General features: G+C 38.5%; 1 protein-coding gene across 2 annotated transcripts in view; it reads left to right on the forward strand.

Annotated features, from left to right (window-relative positions):
* Nucleotides 1-15910: 15910 nt before the first annotated feature.
* Nucleotides 15911-18089, forward strand: part of LOC128869325 (plexin-A2) — a 135547-nt gene continuing 133368 nt past the window's right edge. Inside the window, exon 1 of one of the 2 annotated variants that reach the window (XM_054111857.1) lies at nt 15911-16716. The gene's annotated coding sequence lies outside the window, so the exon portion shown is untranslated. The remainder of the gene's footprint in view (nt 16717-18089) is intronic. The other variant, XM_054111855.1, reaches the window with a different exon arrangement.

The raw sequence follows: 18089 nt of genomic DNA on the forward strand, positions 1-18089 counted from the left end.
TCATGGTCGGATAGCGGAACGAGAATTGCGTCGTCGACGATTGGGGTTGCAGCTTTTCGATGTTGAACATTCTTTGCATAGGTAGATGTACGTTTTTGGCTGCACAGAGGCGTGTGCGCAGTTTGACTGTAACAAGGTAATGATCCGAGTCGATGTTTTTTTTGTGTTTTTTTTATCCGAAGGGGGACTCTTACATAGATACCGTCAATATAGACGGTATGCACGATTCATACAGATCGCTAAAGGTGCACTTCATTCGGGACCACGCACAGTCAATATTACTTGTAAACTGGACTTGCGAAACAGTACACCTATGTACTAAACCCAAACTCCGACCTCTGTAGCTTTAGTTTTCGCTGCGGTACCGCCGTTTAAGCATTGCATCGCAGGGCCAAGCTAGCCAGTATGGCTCTTCATTTATATTTCTGTGTCCGTCTACCCTTCATTACTCCTTTGTCTTCTTTGTTTACTGCATTCCCATTCATTTTTCCCCAGTTATTGTAACGCATTTGCGGACCATTTTCTCATTTTGGTCCACACCAACTTCGATTGCAGCCTGTGATTTACAATGTTGCCCGGGGTTACTCTTTCTTTCATGATTTCTTCAATGGACATTCTTTCAGATGCATATCTCGGGCAGGAGAAGAAGACTTGTTCCACATTCTCACTACCGTTGCCGCAGAACGAGCAGTCTGCTTCGTCCTCGTCGCCGAGTCTTTGAAGATACTCTCTATAGCATCCATGTCCCGTCAGGAACTTTGTCAGGTAGTAATCTGTGTCACCATGTCCTCTCTCACCCCAAGCCTGCACGCTTCTGATGAGTTTATGCGTCCACCTCCCTTTTGTCGCTAGATCTCCGCGATTTTTCCACTCAATTATGCTCCTCCGTCTTTCTTCCTTACGCTCTTCCGCCGTTAGTCGCCTATTTAGGCTTTTGGCTTTGCCGTAGACTCTACCCAGTTCAGAGGCCATTATATCTGGTGGCATGATACCCGATATGACACATACTGCTTCAAACGACACTGTCCTGAAAGCACAAGCAACTCTAAGGGCACTTAGTCTAAAAACTATTTCCGCCTTCTTCGCGTATGTTTTTTGTATCAAAACTTTACCCCATATAGGTGCTGCATACATGAGTGTAGACTAGGTAACTTTAGCCAGGAGCGCTCTTGTACTTTGAGTGGGACCACCAGTGTTGACCATAATTCTTGACAGTGCCGCCGTCACCATGGCTGCCTTTCCGTATGCTTTTTTAATGTGCTCCTTGAAGTTTAGTGGAGCATCGATCATTACACCCAAATATCTTAGAGCTGCTTGTGTTGTGACGTTAAACCCATCAATGTTTAGTATGGGCTTTTCTAACTTTTTTCTACTCGTAATGAGAACTGCTTCTGTCTTTTGTCCTGCTAGTTGGAGTTTAACTGCCGTTAGCCATTGTTTGACCTTTGTTGTTGCCTCGCTGCACATGCTCTGTATTTGAGGGATTGTTTTGGCGACTATGGTTAACGCAATGTCGTCTGCGTATCCTATTATTTGCACTTCTCTCGGCATTGGGAGTTGAAGTACTCTATCATATAGCACATTACATAGCATCGGGCCCTGTACAGATCATTGCGGTACTCCGCCCGTCACTGCATATCTCTTAGGACCTTCATCTGTATCGTATAGAAGTACTCTTTCCGACAGATAACTATTTATAACCCCTACTAGGTATGCTGACGTTGCGCTTGATAGCGATCTTCAGCACTTTGTTCGGAATGCCGTCAGGTCCTTTTCTAAAAGAATGGGGCAAGTTGGTGGCTGTCCTCTATCTCCTTTGACCTTGGCCATAACGAATCAGTAGCCGTCACCCCACGAGTTTTCGTCCACACGGACGGAACATTTCTTCGTCAAGCGTCTCCCCCCTCCAGCCCTTATATTGTTTTTGCTGTACGGCTTCTTTTCCATGCGAAAAATCCACCTTAATGGCAAGGTGGTCACTGCTTGTGTAAAAACCACACACTTGCCAGCTTGATGATCGTACTAGGGCCGTGCTGGCGTGAGTGATGTCGATTATTGATGCACGACCATTCACTTCGAACGTTTCGTTGTGCAGGCTGAATTTTCCGACTGTGGGACCAAAAATTCCCTCCTTGCCTACCCTGGCGTTGAAGACGTCAAGCACGATTTAGCGGGGACAGCGGTCATAGGAACGCTCCAAGCGCTCATAGAAGGAATCTTTGGTCGCATCGTCTTCCGTCGGGGAGTGGGCGCAAATTAGCGAGATGTTAAAAAACGGGCTTTGATGCGAATTATTGCAAGAGGCTCGTCCACCGGATTGAAAGGCAGTACTTGCTGACGATGTCTCTCTCCCACAACAAATCCGACACCTAGTTAATTAGATACTTAAAATTTCACATTCATGCATGCCTAGAATTAATTTATTCATCTCACAAGAAATAATCCATTTGCGCATGCAAACTGCCGACGGCAAATGAGAAAAATGTACAAGTCTGCTCTTATTTCATTTTGCCTAACACGATATCATGGCATTTTACATTTCAATGCAAACGCTATATTTAATTCTGTTAACTACGCTACGCTATGTTAACTCTCTTATGTTAACTTTTCCAAGGACGTGGTGAAATAATAAAAATTTCTTAGCCGCGTTTTGTTAGCATTTGAAATTTAACCTGCTCATTCGTTCCTGCCCGTAAGTTCTCTCCCTCTACTTATATACATACAAGACAATTTGAGTATCTAAAATTAAAAAACAGTTATTTTATTTTTCGCTATTTTGACAAGTTTGACATCAGCTCCCCTCGCAATACAAAACAAACGAACAAAACAAAGAAAAGTAGGAGAAATTACATGTTTGTGAAAATTCAGTGAATGGCTTGGTGGTATTGTGATTTATGAGATTTAAACTAACCAAACTAATGAAAACGAAGTGCCTTGTGTTAAATTGTGAAAGCACAAATTAATATAAAGCCTCCAAATGCAGTTTGTTTGCGTTTTTATGCGGAAGACGACGTGGCAAAAAAGTATGTGAGTGTGCGTATAATTTCTTATGTTTGGTTGTTTCCATTGCTTTCACCTACTCATCTTCTTCACAAACAAGCTACTCCCCTTCCTTTTGCTTGTTTATTCATGAGCTCTCACGACATCAGCTTATATGTACCTTCCCAAGACGCTTGCAGCTTTGGAGAAGCCTTTTTCTCTTTTTTTTGTGGATTAAAAGGAAGTACCAAATTATTGATGATATGTGACAGTACTCTTCCTATTCTGTACGCGTTCCTATTCTGTATGTATATCGAACTTTTCTCGCGCTACTGGATACGTTAACATAGAATCCGTACAAAGAAGCGTTTTTAGCTTATAGAGCCCTTCACACGCCACACAAAAGCGCTATTCTTCTCAAAGAGATTGGGGAGACTCTGAGCAACATTTGCGAATCCTGTATCAAAACGTTGGTAATACGTATACAGTCATAGAAAACTTAGCACTTCGTGCAAATTACTTAGACGTGCCCACTTTGACTGCTTTTATTTTATTTTCGTCTCTCTTAATGCTTCCGCTTGTCACCTTATGTCCAAAATAAGTGATTTATGTTTTAAACACGGCACACTTCTTCAGATTCCATCGTAGTCCCCCGCTGGCGATGCTCGCTTAACTCCCAAACCGTAATTAAAAACCGAGATTTATATGTAAACGTAGATTATCTACTTTTTCGTCCTTAACTCCCAATCCGTAATTAAAAAGCGAGATTTCCCATACAAAATTTCTTTCCCGAAATCTGAGATTATAAACTAATCCTAGATAACAACAATACTTTTTGACATAGAACCCTGTGTTTTCTGTGTAATAGATCATTATTTTTTCGAGTGTAAGGAAAACGTCAAAGTAAAAACTAAATAAATTGGATGCCGGCAAATAAAACAGATTTGTTGACATAATTCTAATAAAATGTTTGTGTCCATAAACGCTTTTTCCTCTTACTATTTATTACAAAATGTAATATCGAATTACGAATGCGTATTGCTGGCATAATTATTTAAAACCTCAGTAAACGTCGTTTACGGATTTCCTCCAACTGTTTATTATTAGCAGCCAATTGCGCAATTAAATTAGCTATTCTTTCTCCTTGTATTTTCTTCATATCGTTAATAATAATTAAACAAACCAAAAATACCGAAATATTCCACAAAAATAATTTCTATGAACAACAGTATTGACAGCTGGTGTGGATTTGTTGGTAAATTACCAATGGTAATTGGATTTGTTGGTAATGCATATGTAAACATAATTTTACACCACTTTGCTGCATATCCTAGATTATCTGATTTGTTTCTTCGCACTTTACTAGTGGAACTCGACGTGGAACTTTTCCAATTGGCTTTGCATCTCCTGTATCTGTTCGATGTTTCACGATGGCAGTTCTTCTAAACTTTCCACAGTCACCGTTGAATATGTATGTATGTAAGTCGACTGGCGAAGTTTCCAGGTTTGCTACATCACGTTTCGCGACTTTGTAGACTACAACGACGAAATAAACAAAACAAACACAGTGAGGAGAAATTCCATATTTGTGAAAATTCAGTAAATGGCTTGGTAATATTGTGATTTCTGTCATTTGAACTTAACAAATTAATAAAAATGAAGTACCACCTGTTAAATTGTAAAAACACAAATGAATATAATGCCCCAAAATGCAGTTTTCTTTTGCGTTTGCATGCGGATGGCAACATAGTGGAAAGTGTGTTTCTTGGATTAGTAGTCTCTATTGTTATCGTATACTCTTCCTCTATCTATCATCTCCTTAATAATACAACACAAAGAAGCAAAACGAACGAAAGGAAGAAATCTTGGATGTTTGCGATAATTCAGGGAATGGCTTAATAATATTGAGGTGCCGGACGTTTAAACTAAACAATCTAATGAACACAAAATGCCCCATGTTAAATTGTGAAAGCAGGAATTATAAAAATACCTCCAAATGTTTTTCTGCCTTTTTTATGCAAATGACGCCCTGGCAAGAAACTGTGTGTGAATAATAGAGAATGATAGAGAATAAAGAAGCAAAAGGAAGGGGAGTTACTTGTTTGTGAAAAAGAAGAGTAGGTGAAAGCAATGGAAACAACCAAACACAAGAAATTATACGCACACACACATCTTTTCTTGTCTTGTCGGCGTCGGCATAAAAACGCAAACAAACTGTTTAAATCTCTCAAATGACAATGCTACCAAGCCATTCACTGAATTTTCACAAACATGTAATTTCTCAAATTTTTCTTTTTTTTTGTTCGTTTGTTTTGTATTGCGAAGGGAGCTGACGTCAAACTTGTCAAAATTGTCAAAAAATAAAATAACTGTGTTTTAATGGCGCCACCTTAGATCCCCAATTCGCCTTGGGTGGAGTCTACCCAAAACAGTTACTTTATTTTTCGCGATTTTGTCAAGTCTGACGTCAAGTCCCTTTACAATACAAAACAAACAAAAGGATGAGAAATTATATGTTTGTGAAAATTTAGCGAATAAATTGGTAATATTTGTGATTCGCGTTTTAAATTGTAAGAGTGCAATAGGATGTAAAGCCTCTAAATGCAGCTTTAGTTCCTTTTTTTCGGAAGACGTAGTGGCAAATATATGAATATATACTTACATTAGTGAATATGTAATTTCTCAAATCTGGTTGTTGTTGTTGTTGTTATAGCAGCATAAATATTCCTCATACATACATGAGGTATGCTGCTGAAGTGACAATCCATAGCCGGATAATACTATTGGTTTTTCCGGTTACGTAGAAGAACCGATTGTGGAGGGTAGTTTGTGTTTGGTATTTTTTATGACTTTCACCTAGTCCTCCACTTTACATGCAAGTAATTCCCCTCCCTTCGTAAAAAACTGCATTTGGAGGATTGTAAGGACTTGCACTTTCTTGGTGCAATATTTTAGTATATTTGGTTTCCTTAATTATTATTAGTGATATGAAGAAAAGGCAAAGGGAAGGAATAGCTAATTTAATTGAGGTACGGTACACTAGACAGGACTAGTTTACTGGGGGCTGCTCTTAGGTTAGGTTAGGTTAGGTTGAAGCGGTTGTCCTGTGGGACACACTCAGGCTCATAGCCCATTGTGATGCCGCGTGGGGAGCTTGTCCCTATCTCTCCTAAAACCAGTGTGTGTTTTTCAAAAATTTTAAAATATCTCTGATTTCTATAGAACTGAGCTCTTCTAACTCATTAAAAAATTGTCTACCCAGAATAGTAAACCCGCTTCTGGAAAGAGCAGGGCAGTGGCACAGTAGGTGCGAGATTGTCTTTTCCTCGTCCTCATCTAGACAACTTCTACAGAAATCATGTGTTTGCACACCCATCCTTTGGGCGTGTCTACCTATTAGGCAGTGCCCCGTTATGACTGAGATCAATGTGCTAAGACTGTGTTTATTTTGGCTTGGCAGAGATTCTGTGCGTTTAGCATTTAGAGTCGGCCAAAGTTGACGGGCGATTTTGCAGGTTGCTTCATTTCGCCATCTTTCGTTTGCTTTCTTTACAATTTCTTCAAGGATGTGTAGCTTACATGTTTGTAAGGGTATCCCTATGTCATTATCTATGTGCTCGTCAGACAATTTAGTGCCGAGTCTTGCTAGTTCCTCGGCTCTACAGTTACCCTCAATGTCGCGAAGGCCAGGAACCCATATTACCTTTAGGTGAAATGACTCAGCCATCTCGTTAAGAGATGTTCGGCATTTCATGGCTACCTTGGAGGTTGCCGACTGTTTTGTGAGGGACTCTATCGCCGCTTGGCTATCAGTGAAAATGCAGATATCATTTCAGGATATCGCATCACACTGTATCAGTGTCGCGGCTTTTATTATTGCCATCAGTTCAGCCTGAAAGACACTACAGTAGTCGGGGTGCCGAAAACTGAAGGAGATCCCCAGATGTTCAGAATATACACCTCCGCCCACCCTGCCCTCGAGCTTTGAGCCATCTGTGTATACATGGATGGACTCGCCCCGTCTCACGTCGTCCCGTTCCCACTCTTCCCTTGAGGGTAGTAGGGTCGTAAACGATGTAATGGCAAGTATAGGCGGGAGTGCATAGTCCACCAGTCCGGGAAGCCCCAAAGTGCCAGCCAGGATTTTACCGTGGCCATAATCCGTGTTTGACCACTTGTTTAGAGTGTTCAGCCTTATTGACGCACTGCGTGCGTTATATATTGCCTGCAGATCTACCGGAAGGAGGTTTAATGTCGTATATAATATCTTCGATGGTGTGGTTGACATGACGCCGGTTATCAGAACAGATGCTAGTCTTTTCACCTTGTCAAGTTTCTTTATGTTCACACCCTTCTGAAGGGCATCCCACCATATTACAATACCGTAGTAGAGAATTGGCCTAACCACTGCTGTGTAGAGCCAATGTATCATTCTGGGTTCCAATCCCCATTTCTTCCCAATAAGCCTTCCGCAGGAGTACATTGTGGTCATAGCTTTACGTGCTCTGTCTGCGACTGTGAGCCCCCAACTTAGCTTCCTAAGTCCTAGATATTTTGCCCGTCTATTACTCTAAGTGGTTTCCCTCCTAGGAATATTTGTTGAAGAGTAGGTGTTTTGTACTTCCTATTAAAAAGTATCTGATCCGTTTTTTCCGGATTTACCTCTAGTGCTCGACTTTTACACCAAAGTGATAGTCTGTTGAGAGATCTTTGTTGGAGGTCACATAATGTTGGAAGGTGTTTCCCCGAGATTGCTATTACAATATCATCGGCATATGATATTATTTTACCTCCAATTTTTTCCAGTTCTTGTAGAAGATTATTGACAGTTAGGTTCCACAGAAGTGGAGAAATTACCTACCTTGGGGTGTACCCCTGATCGGAAATTTTTTTAACAAATGTGTCACCCAAATTTGCGCTTATCGTTCGCCCAGTTAGCATTCGTTCTATAAACGAGACTATTGCATTGTTTACTCCCATTTCCGTTAGCGAAGTGGTAATTGCCTCCGGATATATGTTACTGAAAGCATATAAATTCTTTGTAGTGAAGTGATTTCTCGACTGTGTGAACTAGCGCATGGAGCGCTGTTTCCACTGATTTGCCTTTGCTGTATGCATGTTGGGAAAGTGATAGTTTGTCGCTAATCCTTCCTTTGATATGCACATCTAGCAACCGCTCTAAAGATTTTAACAAAAAGGATGATAGGCTAGTTGGCCTGAAGTCCTTCGGTTTCGTATGTGTGGTTTTCCCTCCTTTGGGAATGAATACCACTTTTACATCTGCCCATTTCTTGGGGATATAGTTAAGACGTATCGCTGCCTCAAAAATTAAGGCGAGTGTAGGTGCAATCATATCTTTTGCGTGTTGCAAATCAGCGGGAATGATTCCATCAGGTCCCGGTGATTTGTAAGGTTTGAAGCTGCCAATGGCAATTTTTATGTTGTCCTCCGTTATGAAATCTATTGGGGGATTCTCGTAGTGAACTATAGGGTGGGTTCTACTGTCTTCGTTGCAGAGACAACCCGGAAAGTACGTCTCCATTAGTAATTCTAGTGTTTCTTCACTGCTGGTTGTCCAGTTGCCATTCTCTTTTATGAGGTAGCTAGGGTTACTGGGACTTGTTGATACTACTTTCCGGAGTCTACTGGTCTCCGAAACATTTTCTATCTTTTGATAGAAGTCTCTCCAAGACCCCGTTTTTGCTGCCCGAGTTGGTTCTCCTCGCTTCGTTATACATAGTTCTGCATTCCCTTCTGAGGTTTGCTATATCAGTGGACCACCATGGAGGTTTCGGTTTTCCTCTTCTTGTTCTCTGAGGACATGCTGCTTTCGCAGCTTGTTGAAATGCTGAAGTCAGCTCATCAACCACTGAGTCGAGCTGTGGCTCGGAGTTAATTGTGTATGTCACTGCTGGGGGATCGCTGGATAACGTGGTTTCAAACATCCCCTAGTTTGTGCGTCTGCGGTTTATAACCGGCTTGAACTGTTTAGTTGGCAATGAAATGGTGTACATTAAGTATCTATGATCTGAGAAGGAGTTGTCTGTAGACACTCTCCAGTCCTTCAAAATTTGGGACCCTCGTTCATTGACACACGTAGTTGTTACATAAGTAGGGGTATCACCTATGTTACTAATATAGAGATTGTTACACATAATGAATTCAAAGATGTACTCACCACGTGCGTTTGTGTCTGAACTGCCCCAGACATGATGATGTCTGAATATGAATATGAATGGGGTGCCACATCTCGATGCTTCATGAACTGCGCCTCTTATGAGTTGTGATGGAGGTGGTGGTAAGATGAGACAAGCCATATCGTCCTTCCGCAGGACTCCACTGCCGTGATTATTTTATCCGCATCGCTAAATTGTATTAGTAAATATACATTAATACATTTCTTTGCTAGTATGCACGACCTGGGTTTACCTTTGTCAGTGACATAAACCAATTTGTACTCTTCTTGGATGAGCACGATATCCTCTTCTCTTTCTGCGAGACGGAGGATAAGTGCGGCTGAGGCCGCCTTACTGTGGTGAAGATTGATTTGTACAATACAATCTTCACCATCGCTTTTGTAGGTTATTGAAGGGCAGCCAACCACGGTTTGGTTTGCGTTCTCTTCATCGGATGTAGGGGGGAGAGACTCCTCATCCTCCATAGCAGAGAGATCGGAGTATTCCCCCTCCATGTCCTCTAAGGTAACCCTTTGAAGAGTTCGCCTACCATGCCGGAGTTGGAAGCCCCCTCATCGTTGTCTGTGACAACCTCGTTCGCTTCCGCAGATGAAGTTATATTTTCTGCGGGGGTGCTCTTGCTAGCTACATCCTGTCTGTGGACATGGAGAGTCAGCGTTTGGAAGCCGTAATTGATCTTCCATTTCCTGTTGGCAAGTGGGTCCAAAGATTCCTCATTGAGGATTATCACGGCCAGTCTCCTCTTGCCGACCACTTCGCCAATCTTTGCTACCTTCCAGTCGCTGGTAGGTAGTTCGGGGTTGTCTAGCTTTATCAGGTCCAGGACTTCCTCTGGATCAGAATGGAAGTCTGGTATCCAGGCTCTAGATCTTGGCCGGTTGGGAATGTCTTCTCGGCGGACCACATCAAGGCGGCCCCCCGGCCAAGGTTCCCCTATGCGATTAATCGCTAGGGTGTATAGGTCCACGGAACGTTGTTCAGCGCACATTATTAATTTGACGCGGGATTGAAACCATCCCGCATCCGAGCAACTGGGTGGAGATTGTGGATTTTCTTTCAGGATGTCCCTATACACCTTCCAGAGGCTCCTACTGATTAAGTCCTATTTTGCTTGAGAGATCGCACCATCATGGGAACTGCGATCAATCACTGCCCGTACATAGCTTCCTTTCGCTACTTCCGCGAAAGACCTCTTCGGCGTGACTTTAGTCATTTGAGTGGCGGACACCTTGGTTCGTTTGGCTTCAGCCGACGTCCCTTCACTCGATCTCTTCCGCTTGCCTTGTGCGGAGTCTATTTTGGCCTTCTCCCGGTGTTCGGTAATGAAGGCTTCAGCCCACGCCTTGGAGTCTGACTGTTCCTCCGTCAGATCCTCTTCTCTAGTGTCCTTCAGTCTCTCCAGCATTCTGAAGGCGGGGGGCTGCTCTTGGTCGGCAAAAACTCGAGTCATTCGGGTTGCTGCCATGAGAATGTTTAATATATTTGCACAACTTGCTGCTAGTAATAGACTTTTGGAGAAAATCCGTAAACAATGTGTACAATGTGTGTTGTAACAAATTATAGCAGCAATACGCATGCGACATTCAATATTACATTTAATAATAAGCAACAACAGGCCAAAGCGTATATAAAGAGAGCCTTTCTTATGCATGCATAATTAATATTATCTAACAAAAATTGTCTTAGAATTATGTCTTCAAACCTTTTTTCTTTACCAAGTAGTGCATAAAAATAAACATAAGATTCAGATAGAACTTCAAAGGGTAGTGATCCCTTCCAACATACAGCGTTGTAGTAATAAGGTTTTGTTGTTCTAGCATCAATGTACGGGGAACGCTGCTGGAGTGACAGTCCTTGACCGGGTCTTTCCTGTAACTTAGAACCAACTGTCGTGAGAATGTCAGTAATAAGACGCAGTTGCAGTGGGTTGGCCAAGCAGTTCTACCCATTTCAGTGCCTAATGTTGCAGCAGTAAAATGTAGCGGGGAGAATCCTAATCTTTAATTGTTGCGTCAATAAACGTTGCGGGGAAAATCCTAATTCTTTAATTGCTTAAAAGTTTTTGACGTGATAACGTCTTATAATTCGATTTAACAGGCTGCACGCACGAAAAAATGTGTCGTTACCTTGCTCATTAGTGTTACCTTGCTCATTAGTGTTACCTTGCTCATTTATCGTTACCTTGCTCATTGCATTGAATCAAGGCGAATTTATTACAGGTGACAGCAAACACATATAAGTAAAACCCTACATGTATTTGTTGTTGCGTTTGGTGCAAGCATCATGTCAAAATCAGCAAGCAAATGTAAACATACGAATGTAAACATACCAATACATACAAACAAAGCATATCAATTTGACGTAAGCCATACCTACGGCGAAAAATTCAGCTGGGTGAATGCTGTCACCTTATTCAATCCATCTTGCATTGAATGAACTGCAAGCGAAAGCGCGGAACGAACGACAAAGCAAACAAAGCAAACGAACGGCAACGTTCGACATCTTGCTCTCTCCTACTTAAGTGAGCGTATATATGTATGTATATGCGCATATGTACATACATATATAAATTCACGTATTTGTATTTGCATATGCCTTCTTATTGATTATTATTAATTTGATTCACTTGAAGAATTTAAAATAAAACCAAGTTTGTTAATACTACCTGTTGTTTTAATGTTATTATTATTAATTTTTTTATTATATATGAAGGAAAAAATGTATGGTAATGTTTACCACATACCTTATAAGATATGTTGTATAGTAATATATGTATATAAACATGCATATGCATATAAAATTTCGCGCAATTTTCAAAAAGAATAAATCTATATGTAAAGATGCATACAAATCATATGGACATATCAAATATACGAATCTATTCCGTAGGCAAGCAAATGTAAGCTAATGTGCTTGAACTGCAAGCGAGAGCGCGGAACGAACGACAAAGAGCATAATCGGCCCCCGCGTTCGGCAACGTTCGACATCTGGCTCTGTCCTACTTGAGTGAGCATATATATGTATGTATATGCGCATTTGTATATAAATTCACATACTTGTATTCGCATATGCCTTCCTCCTGTGTGCATGGTACTCGTAATGAACCATTTCTCTGTTGAGAATAAACGATGATAGGAAAAATAGGAAATGAAAGGGAGTGTTTCAAGTGTAATGTGTCTTGAGAAAGCCAAATCGATGATGGTGCCTCTTAGTGTTGTTGACTTATTAACGTCTGATGCACAATCGAAATTGAACATATCTTTCATGAATTTGATAAATGTTTCCTCATTTTTCACGTTTGTGTAAATGTAACTTGACCTATTCCATTGCAATTCCATTTACCTCCTCCTCTATATCCATACAAAATATCTATCAAACAAATAAAATTAAAATTTTGTTTTGAAAATTGCAACCATTCCATCAAAATTTTCTTATGACGTTGTCACGTTAAACTATCGTCAGTAAACCGACTTTACAGACAACCTCTTTTTATTTGTTGCGAGATGATCCACTTCAGAGGATCAATAAATTATACTGCGAGAGGGAGCAAATGTTGTGATGAAAACCCAAAATTCTGTGGTTACTGAAACGATAATCTTTTGGCAAAAATCCAAATATAAACTCGTTTCTTTAGCTTCAAAATTACAATTTTTCTATATTTATTTTCCAAAATATTTTCTTTTATATACATATTTATTTTCAATCAGAAAATTATTACAAATAACAAGAGTTGATAAACCTTAAAGTTTTTATAATAAAAACATATTTCGCAAAAGCAGTAAGTTCTACAGATGTTTGTATAAGAACAAAGGATTAATTTTAATCGAATACTTAATGTTTAGTTATTCAAAACTCACCTTTTTCTTCGCCGGCGTCCATTTTATTTAGTTTGTACTTTTACTTTTCTCCTTACAATTGTTATAATAATTATCGATAACACAGGGTTGTCCAGCAAGAAGTATATTTATAATCTGAGATTCTGAGATTGTTTAATAGTGTCGGATTTTGGAAGAGAAGTTTTGTATGGGTAACCTAGATTTTGACGTGATAACGTCTTATAATTCGATTTAACAGGCTGCACGCACGAAAAAATGTGTCGTTACCTTGCTCATTAGTGTTACCTTGCTCATATGTCGTTACCTTGCTCATTTGTCGTTACATTTCTCATTGCATTGAATGAACTGCAAGCGAAAGCGCGGAACGAACGAAAAAGCAAACAAAGCAAACGAACGGCAACGTTCGACATCTTGCTCTCTCCTACTTAAGTGAGCGTATATATGTATGTATATGCGCATATGTACATACATATATAAATTCAAGTATTTGTATTTGCATATGCCTTCTTATTGATTATTATTAATTTGATTCACTTGAAGAATTTAAAATAAAACCAAGTTTGTTAATAATACCTGTTGTTTTAATGTTATTATTATTAATTTTTTTATTATATACGAAGGAAAAAATGTATGGTAATATTTACCACATACCTTATAAGATATGTTGTATACTAATATATGTATATAAACATGCATATACATATACAATTTCGCGCAATTTTCAAAAAGAACTAATCTATATGTAAAGATGCATGCAAGTCATATGGACATATCAAATATACGAATCTATTCCGTACGCAAGCAAATGTAAGCTAATGTGCTTGAACTGCAAGCGAGAGCGCGGAACGAACGACAAAGAGCACAATCGGCCCCCGCGTTCGGCAACGTTCGACATCTGGCTCTGTCCTACTTGAGTGAGCATATATATGTATGTATATGCGCATTTGTATATAAATTCACATACTTGTATTCGCATATGCCTTCCTCCTGTGTGCATGGTACTCGTAATGAACCATTTCTCTGTTGAGAATAAACGATGATAGGAAAAATAGGAAATGAAAGGGAGTGTTTCAAGTGTAATGTGTCTTGAGAAAGTCAAATCGATGATGATGCCTCTTAGTGTTGTGGACTTATTAACGTCTGATGCACAATCGAAATTGAAGATATCTTTCATGAATTTGATAAATGTTTCCTCATTTTTCACGTTTGTGTAAATGTAACTTGACCTATTCCATTGCAATTCCATTTACCTCCTCCTCTATATTCATACAAAATATCTATCAAACAAATAAAATTAAAATTTTGTTTTGAAAATTGCAACCATTCCATCAACATTTACTTATGACGCTGTCACGTTAAACTATCGTCAGTAAACCGACTTTACAGACAACCTCTTTTTTTTTCTTCCGGATCTGAAGTTAAGTTGGCCCTATTATAACACGCGGCGCCTAGTTTGGATTAGGTTGTTTTGTTAAAATCTTGTAAATCAACATACTACCAAGCCATTCACTGAGTTTTAACAAACGTATAGTGTTTCTATCTTTTGTTTGTTTTGTATTTGAAAGGGGAGTTACGTCAGAATTGTGAAATTCGCTAAAGGTAACTGTTGTGTCAAGACATCATATTCAGTACCCAATTCGCCTTGATATTCTATCGTCTTTGAGGTAGAAGACGCCATCTTCTCTTTTCACTTCGCCTTGAATGGAAATGGTACATAATGGTCCCAGACTATGAAAACTGCAAATTTAAGATTTTTTGATGTGATGTTAAAATGTTAAAATTAAGTTGAAGTGTTGAAGAAGTATGTTTTGCTGTGAAATATATATATATATTTATCAATTATAAGTGAATAAATAAAGGAAAAAATGGCTGGGATTCGAAATAATGTCTATTGGGCAATTTTTGGCAAACTATAATGTCTTTATTAAAGAAACTTGGTGGAGAGGTGTAAGGAACACTCTTTATATCTAAATATTATTCGGGAAATAATAATTTTGTAACTATTTGCCTTCAAAATGCCCTCGGGAACTTCACTATAATTTGGCACATTACACTATATATTTTTTACATTTCACTAAATATACTCTCACACGCGTACTTTTTACTTATTTTTATCCTTATATTCGAATTATTTTCATTAAAACTAAATGCAAATGCATTTCTCCATACAATCACTTTACAATTTTAAACGCGAATAAAAAGATTGGAATGACAACAGTATAGTATAGTAACAGTGTTTCCGGATGCCTGCAAATGAAAACAAAAATAGAGTATTTCAGTTTAGTATTAATAATGGGGATGGCGGTTATTGTGCCTCCTTATTACCCAGACGTATATGACGTTTTAATTTTGGGTTCAATGGTTTTGACACGGAAAGGAGATCTACGCAAAAATACTGTGGATTGTGTAGCCGGAGTTACACTGATGAGGGCTATTTTTTTTGAAAGAAAACGAGTTTTTAATAAAGACATCTACGACCACCCTATTTGTTTTGCAGACATGATAATAGACTGTTTGTGGAGAAAATCTGTTTATAAAAGGCATTAGGACCCGTTTGTAAAACTGATCGAAGCAATACAATATACTTATAAACCGTAATTTTTGGTTTTTAATTACTTTCTTATATTTTGTGATACGCTTATTATCATTGTTTTTAAGTTTCGATGAGTTGTATGTTTTAATTTTCAAAAACATTTCTCAATTACAGCAAAAAATACTGCAGTTTTACAAACAACCCTCCACTGAACATCTCTGCATACGAACTTCGTTTTTATTTCAGGTGTATGGCAACACCAACTTTTCACTAAATTACAGAACTTTAACATTGAATTACTTAAAAACTATAGGGCTCCGGAGGGTGCAGTTTTCAGTTTTAAGATTGGTATACACCCCTATATCGTCCCCTTTTAACCTTTTTTTTTTCAAAGCAATAGACAGTATACTAAATATTTCCCGAAACAATTATCTAAAGCAATTCTTTCTGTTTGTAATTGTCCATATACACACAAAATTTAGAAGTGAGAATATGAGTACGGCAACTACGATGGTGTATGTGTGTGGATATGACAATGTGGAAGAGAACTTCAAACAAACGAGTGAACAGCAAGCTGGAGTTATATGATACGGTGTGCATATATCTGTTGCTATAAAATTTTGGTTCAATAGGACAATTGAATTTATTTAGCTGTAATACGATTAAATGGAGGTGTTCCGCATTACTTCCATTTAAGTACAGAATACAGAAAAATTGAGTTGCAAATGAAGTTTGAATTCATGAGAAGTGTATAAACTAGTCGTGTTTGCGCAAGTGAATCATGGTGGTCAATCCAAACAATTATTGAAATTTGGGTTATTCACATTGTCTTATCTGCAAGGGGTGAGCTGACATGGATTGAATTTATAAGATTGCACTGAGTTCTATAAAACAATAGTTAACGATTGTGACAGAAAAAAAGAAAAGTGTTTTTCATTTCGACTCCATTGATGTGATTTTCTTTTTATCGGTGAATATTGTGCTCTCTACTCTATAAGCTCTTTCTGGAACCGCAGAGTCGCAATACAAATAATAAAATTAAATAAATGTGTATAAAGTAAGAAATGTACCAACAATTGTGCGAATCCAAGCAGACCGAATCGAGAGAACAATTGATATAAACATTGAAAAATAATGCATTAATTAGCTTGGACGTATCGCTTTAAAATAAGTAAGTAAATGTTAAACAACTACGGTTTAATTTTCTGTTTGAAAGGCATTGCCTGAAAATGTGCAACTACATTATCAAATGCTATAGTCTGTTGCTTTTTCAAAATAAATGGTACAATTGACGTCAAAATATTCACTTTGCCGGGGCGGCATTTGCGCTTATTGAAATATTCATGTACTTTTTCTCCCCTTTCGTGGGATTGGGAGTGTGTGCCAATATACACTTGCCAGAAAAAGTATCCGTACACAAAGATATGAAAGCAACGTATTAAGAAATTCATTGTAAAAAAACTAAATCATTTTAAACTTATATACATATTTTTCTAAGTATATCTTTAAAAATTAAATTTGTAATTTATGTTATACAGCCACCAGAGCTTCACATTATATGCCGAATGCTTTGGATCATTATCATTCTGAAACCAGAAATCATCACCAAGCTCCTTGAACGCTTTGCATCATGCTAGTCTTTAAAAAAAATTAAATAAGAAAATTGATCAATTGTTAACTCTATAAGCAAGTTTGCCAACTCCTTGCTCCGCCATATAGCCTCAGACCATCACACCTCCCCCGCCATGCTGTTGATACAAGCTTTTCTTTTTCGAGCGCAGTGCCGCGCTTACGCCATACAAGTTTTCTTCCTTTAATGCCAAATATGCAATATTTGCTTTCATCCGAAAATAGATGACTTTCGCAAAATTCTTGAGGCTTGTTAACATTTTCGTTTGCAACATCCATGCGCTTTTTCTGTTGATTTCAGATATGTACGGTACTTTTTCTGCTTCGTTGAAATGAAGTTTTTTGTTTTGTAAAATTTAATTTCTAAAGATATACCTAAAAAAAAATTTGGGAAAAATTTAGTATAATGTAACTTGCTTTGGAAAAGAAAAGTTTAAAAGGGGGGTAGAGGGGTGTATCCCAATCTTAAAACTGAACACCGCACCCTCTGAAAGCTTATAGCTTTTAAGTAATTTAATGTTAAAATTGTGTAATTTTGCGGAAAGTGGGTGTTGCTATACACCTGAAATAAAAACTAAGTTCGTGTGCAGTGAAGGGTTGATTGTAAATCTGCAGTATTTTTTGCTTTAATTTAAAATTGAGAAATATTTTTGAAAATATAAACATACAAAAAAAGCGTTGCAGGAGGAAATTTAAAATAAAAACAATGCGATTTTCTGGGTTATATGCACGTATTTAACTCATCGAAACTTAAAAACAATGATAATAAGCGTATCACAAAATACAAGAAAGTAATTAAAAACCAAAAATTACGGTTTATAAGTATATTGTATTGCTTCGATCAGTTTTACAAACGGGTCCTCATGCCCTTTGTAAACAGATTTTCTCCGCCAAAATTCAATTATCATGTCTGCA

Source organism: Anastrepha ludens, chromosome X, assembly GCF_028408465.1.
Source record: "Anastrepha ludens isolate Willacy chromosome X, idAnaLude1.1, whole genome shotgun sequence".
Lineage (NCBI taxonomy): Eukaryota > Metazoa > Arthropoda > Insecta > Diptera > Tephritidae > Anastrepha > Anastrepha ludens.